Genomic DNA, 6,255 nt, shown 5'->3' with positions numbered 1-6,255 from the left:
GAGACACCCTGAGATACCAAGCCCCTATGATTCACAGGGCGAATATAGCCTCTTCTTAGGCCAACACTTTATTTTTTCTCTGCCAGTGTGGCCTTTTAGTGATGAAAGTGCACCACAGAGTGGTGGGAAGAAACTTACAAACAAGAAAAAGCAATTTGTTGATTGAAGTGGGATGGGATGTGGTTGGCAATAAACTGTCTCCAAATAGTTTTCTAGTTTATCTAGTTATTCTATATTTATACATGGGCCAGCTATTCCCCTTTGACAGTGTCAAATTATCCCACTCTTAGGGCTCCACATTCAGTGTTGCTTTCAGTATTACACACTGTTACTTTTCACAGCTGATTTACTGAAGACCGGTTCATTAAACAATGCTAGTAGCAACAGAAGGTCTCATCGGCTGCTTTAACACATTAGCTGATTTTGGCTGATTATGTAATTAAAATATTATTATAAGAAAAACACAAAGACTACAGTTTCTGACAATAGAACTTAATTGATTCAACAAGCCACACCATATGCTTTAGTAAAACTTTCTTTCGGCTTCTCCCATTCGGAGTCGCCACAGTGGATCATCCGTATTCGTGATCTGCATGTTCAATTTGTCACGTTTTTACGCTGGATGCCCTTCCTAACGCAACCTCTTCCCATTTATCCGGGCTTGGGCCTGGCACTAAGAGTGCACTGGCTTGTGCAACCCTAATGGCTGGGTTAGGTTCCCTGACCGGGAAATGAAACCGGGCCGCAGCGGTGAGTAGTAATTTAAAGAAATATTACATTTTGTAATTTTTTTAAATAGCTTTGGACAAGACTATTTGGGTTAGCAAAGTAATAAATTGCAAAATCTGTTTTCAGTTTTTGACAGCAATTATGGTTAGAATTTCCATGCAGTATAATAGTGACATTCCTCCAAAGTGCGTTTCCTTTTTAGCTTGGTTATAATATATGGAATATTTCACTAAAGATGAATTCTTATGCTAGGTGCTGTAGCTGTCTAGTGTTAGCCATTATAGATTACAGTGGGGTGACTATAGTTTGGCAATGCAGTATAAGAGTTAATTGTCTAATTGAAGTCTGTAATGCTGAACATGACTTAATAGTACTGCGAACAAACACTACTTTATACATTTAATTATACACTCATACTTATGTGTATGTTTTTAGACAGTTGGAAGGAACCAATGGCTTTTCTGCTTAAATATGAAAAGTCAAAAGTTGTACAATCCCTATTCCAAAAAAGGTAGGGACACTGTGTAAAATGTCACAAAAAAACCAGAATGCAATGTTTGCAACTCTCATAAACACAAATTATATTCACAACATAGTTTAAACTGAAGAAATTGAACATTTCAAGAAAAATATAATTAAAAATGTTTGCAAATCACAGATGGGTGAAACTCTGCCTTTCTTTAATTCTGTGAGATTTTGACTCTCAAGATTCTCTCTTTTTTATTTATTTATTTATTTATTTTTTATTTTTTACACCAAATCATTTTACTCACCTGTTGCCAATTAACCTAATTATTTGCAAAACGTTCTTCCAGCTCTTCCCTGTTAGTGGCACTTACTTTTCCAGCCTTTTGTTGCCTTTGCCCCAACTTTTAATTGCTGCAATCAGTTCTAAATGTACCTTATTTGTTTAGTTCAAATGGTAATTTCTTTTTACAATTTAAACATTTTATATGTTTCCTATGTTCTAGTGTGAATCAAATTTGAATCAAATCACTGGAAAGCATGACAGATTTAAGGTAACTAAAGCAAAATGTCAATCAGCCAGTTCTGCAGTGATTCATCAAGGAGGAAGATATTGCACAAAATGTAAATATTTTCTTCAAGTGGAGGCCACATAAAATTCAAGACTTACACATACTGATGGAGAGTGGTAGCTCAGTGGTTAAGGCACTAGGTTACTGATCGTAAGGTCAGGGGTTCAAGCCCTGGTATTGCCAAGCTAACACTCTTGGGCCCTTATAGAAGGCTCTTAACCCTCTGTGCCCCAGCTTCCGAACAAGTTGGCATATGCAAACAAAAGAATTTCACTGTGTTATAATGTATATGTAATAAATAAAGGAAAAGAGGAAGGCCAAGGAGGTGGTTAATGGAATGTGGTGAGGGAAGACATGAGGGTAGTTGATTTGAAAGTGGCAGATGTAGAGGACAGAGTGGTATGGAGACAGATGATCCGCTGTGGCGACCTCTAATTGAAGAAGCCGAAAGAAGAAGAAGATTCCACTGATAGTGACTGTGGGTAAAAAGACATGGAATCTGTTTCTTCAGTACAATTTTTAGTCATTAAATATTTCACTTAATCACGGTTCGACTTGAGAGTCACAGAAGTGTGTCCAATCAGCAAAACTCTGCTGTTGCCATAATTTCTGGATTTAATCAAAATATAAATATAATGTGAACTGTAGGACGCACATATGTAGAGGGAGCACAATAATAAAGACACCAAAAAGAGCAGACAAAGCAACTGTTTTGTTTTGTGTTTAAGGTGTTATTAAGTGTGTTGTCTACTCTTCAGAACTCATTAGAATATATTAATTAATTCAGGAGTCTTATCTGGCATTGTGGCTCCAGGTTTTTCTTTCCATCCAACCAGCAGAACCAGCAACTCAAGCAGTTTGAAAAGCAGTTTGAAGATCAGAAACTAATTAAACAAATAGACAGAACTATGTAGAGGCACTTCAGTCTTTGCTTTGAAATAGCAAAGTTGTCTGTAGTTTGAACTAAGCACACTTGCATGTTGTTTTGGAGAGGATTTTTGGGGCAGCTAAGTACACAGTAATCCCACTTGTGTGGAGCAAAACAACCGTGTGAGATTGTCAGAGCAAAGTCATCTCGGTCCATTCCCAATTGAACACTGCTTATTGTAAGAAACCAATTTGACAGTAAAAGCGACCTAATAACCAAATAATGATATGTATATTGGCTATACGACCCTTTTTAAATGTAATTTGAAAACTTCCCCTAATAATATATTGAAAAGCCAGATCACACATTTACAGTGCTGAATAAGGTTTGTTTAATAAAGTATATACAACACAAACAATTTCAACCTTAAATAACATTGTATCAGATTTACACTTAAAATAAATATAATTTCTTTAATACATGTATAGTCATACCATGTAATCTAGGATGCAAAAGTAAAATTATGCAAACAAAAATTAACTGTTGAGTTGTGGGTATTGTGAGAGAAACATACACAAGACTCAGACTAGTCGATTAATTGCAACAGCTGAGAGAACTTTCTGGATTATTAATTAATTTGTCTACAATAAAAAATTCAAAGAAAAAGTCACATTTCACATTTATGTTCTGGAAACAATAATAAATTACTTAAGTATTTAGATTAACTTACTGATCTACACAAATATATTCACAGACAATAATGTATGACACACTGTTCAGGAAGATAAATTAAAGCAACAAAATACACCAAAACATTACATCTCCAAGCTTTTATCAGTAGGTTTGATATAGGTATATGTAGATATATAGGTTTGCCAAATGAACTATTTGATACATTGTTAAAAACAATTTATTTGAAGATTGTACACTGTTACAAAATGATGAAAAAAAGAGAAGGAAAGGTTTTGATGACAATCATTGAGAAAAAAAGCAGCAAGATGAATAATAAGGGTATAGGGCTTCATCATCTCTTCAGATTCAGCCAAATGCTTCAAAACCACAAAGACAGTGTTTCACAGACAGAAACCATACTTTGATAGCAAACCAGAACAATGAAGCTGGTTGAGAAGAACCCAAGAATGTTCAAGGTTTCACCAGGAATAGTGTTGAAAATCTAAACTATAAAATGATTTAAATTCAATAAGACATGGATTTATTTAGAATCTGTACTATACATCCATCAGCCATAACATTAAAACCAGTGACGAGTGACATGAATAACATTTGCTTAACTTGTTACAATGGCATCTGTGAAATGGTGGGATAGATTAGATAGGAAATAAACAGCATCTGAAATAACATCAGGTCTTTTGGGGTGTCCCAATTTGCAAAGTTTATTCCCTACTAAAAGTTGTCTAAAAAGAACAATTAGTGATCTTTCAGGCTCACTGATATGGGTGGGGCTAGCTGGCTAGATCCCACAATAGAGCTAGCACAAATTGCCAAAATTGTTAATGCTGGCTAAAATAGAAAGGTGTCAAAATGTATAGTGCATAACAGCTTGCTATGTTTGGGGCTATGTAGTCCAGTCCAAGTTCCCCATGACCCTTGTGCACTACCAAAGGTACTTATAATGGGCATGTAAGCATTAGAACTGGACCATGATGCAGTGGAAGAATATGGCTTGATCTGATCAATCACATTTTCTTTTAGAGCAGGTGGATAGCTGGGAGAATGTGCATCACTTAACTGGGGAAGAGATGGTACTAGGATACACTCTCAGCAGAATAATACTCCCTGCCACTCTGCAGTAATTGTTAACAAAAGGTTTGAGGAACATGACAAAGGTTCAGGGTGTTAAAATGGGTTCCAGATTCCTGTTTTTAATCTGATTGAGCATCTCTGGGATGTGCTGAATAAACAAGTCCAATCGATGGAGGACCCACCTGGCAACTTACAATAATTTAAGAATCTAACATCTTGCCAGATACAACAGCACACTTGGGTCAGAGTTGTTTAAGTGGTACAAGGGGAAGCTTAGTGTTAATAAACAATTAACTTTGTTAAGGTTGCAATACTGTTGCATTAAAAGGTGCAATATGAGCAAGTCTGTGCAAACCTGTGATTTCTAGTGAGGAGATGGAGGGGTAAAATGATAATCAACACAAGACAGATAAAGGAAACAGATGGAGAAGGTGTTTGGAATTTCATTTCTCACTGGGATTGAATAAATCACATAACGAATAACACATCTAGCACCTGTTTAAACCATGGGGATCAGTTCTTATAGAAATTAGACATCAAGCACTAGGCAGACAAGCACAACATAGGACTGAAGTAACACATAACCGTGACTGATAAGATATATACCGTGTTAATATTAAAGTAGCATTACAGACCAATGTGTTAATTTTAAGGAGCATTACATTGAACCATCTAGCTGTCTCTCGACAAAATAAGAAAACATGTTGTAACAATCCAGAAGGATTTTCATATCAAAACAAGGTGAGCACATGGCTCATTCCTAAAAAGGAATAATACAAGCAATAGTTAAGTAAGTGACCTGAATGGTGCTAAAGCCCACCACCTGATAGAGCGTGTGTGAAAAGAGCATCAACTGGATCAGCCTTTCCTCAGAAACTAATCTTGTTAAAAGCATTCTCTAGTAATCCCCCCGGAACCTGTGAGGCTGCCATATTAATCCCACTAAAGTATTTCCAAAAATGCAGTCAAAAAGAAAATCCTTACTCTGAAGGGTATAGTGTGCTTAAAGCCTAGCAGCAGTTATTTAATGTTGTGTGATTAAATGATTCATATTTGATTAGCAGCATCAAGCAGTGGTGGTGTGATTTAAAAGGAAGTAATACTGAAAACTCTAGAAAAGATGTCATGGATCGTCTCAGAATATTACACGATAAAGGTTAAAAATGCATTCACTGGAGGCTATGCGAACATCATTAGTGAGGTATTTAACACATTATTTATATATTTACTTTAACAAATAGCACAATGCATTCATTTAAATTCATCTTGTGACTCATGGATGCAAAGTATATATTCGTAATATTTGGTAGGTGTTTAAAACCCAGGGAAATAACGGGTCTTCCCCTTTTTGAGTATCCTTCGCTGAAGATTGCGTTCCATACTCTAACATTTAATAAGGCTATCTAGAAGAAATAAGTTTCAACTGCATAAATAAACACAAACAACAAGTTTGTGGTCTGAAGATGGATCATATTCTAGTGGATTTATGATATTGGCTCATATCTTGACACCCAAACAGAAACATTTACTGAAGATAAACTAAAACTATAATTACTACATAATTAGTTATAAAAAAAAAACAAAAAAAAAAAACGACATTTTACAAAATATAAAGTGACTGACTAAATATTTGCTAACATTCTTGTTCTTAATTATTTAAGAAAATGTATTATGTAACACCAAATAGCAGTGGTTGATAAAATTAAATGTGTACCATGAACAAACAGCAGTTTACCAGAATGCCATTCTTCTGCATAACAGTGAACTGCATTTGATGATAAAATAAAACTTGTTTTGAGAAAAAACTGCAGTTTGTTGAAATTTCAGACTCCAGGTAGTTCATTCTCTTGGGGTAAA

At 35.4% G+C, this 6,255-nt stretch overlaps 1 long non-coding RNA gene across 1 annotated transcript; it reads left to right on the top strand.

Moving 5' to 3' along the window:
* Positions 1 to 3,396: 3,396 nt before the first annotated feature.
* LOC310734547 lies at positions 3,397 to 6,186 on the top strand. The gene is made up of 3 exons (XR_014536069.1): positions 3,397 to 3,557; positions 3,592 to 3,952; positions 4,067 to 6,186. It is a non-coding gene; the product is annotated as an uncharacterized lncRNA (long non-coding RNA).
* The last annotated feature ends 69 nt before the right edge of the window (positions 6,187 to 6,255 follow it).

This window comes from Silurus aristotelis (assembly GCF_946808225.1).
Source record: "Silurus aristotelis genome assembly, chromosome: 12".
In the NCBI taxonomy this organism is placed as follows: Eukaryota; Metazoa; Chordata; class Actinopteri; order Siluriformes; family Siluridae; genus Silurus; species Silurus aristotelis.
This window is presented reverse-complemented; position numbering and strand designations above follow the sequence as displayed.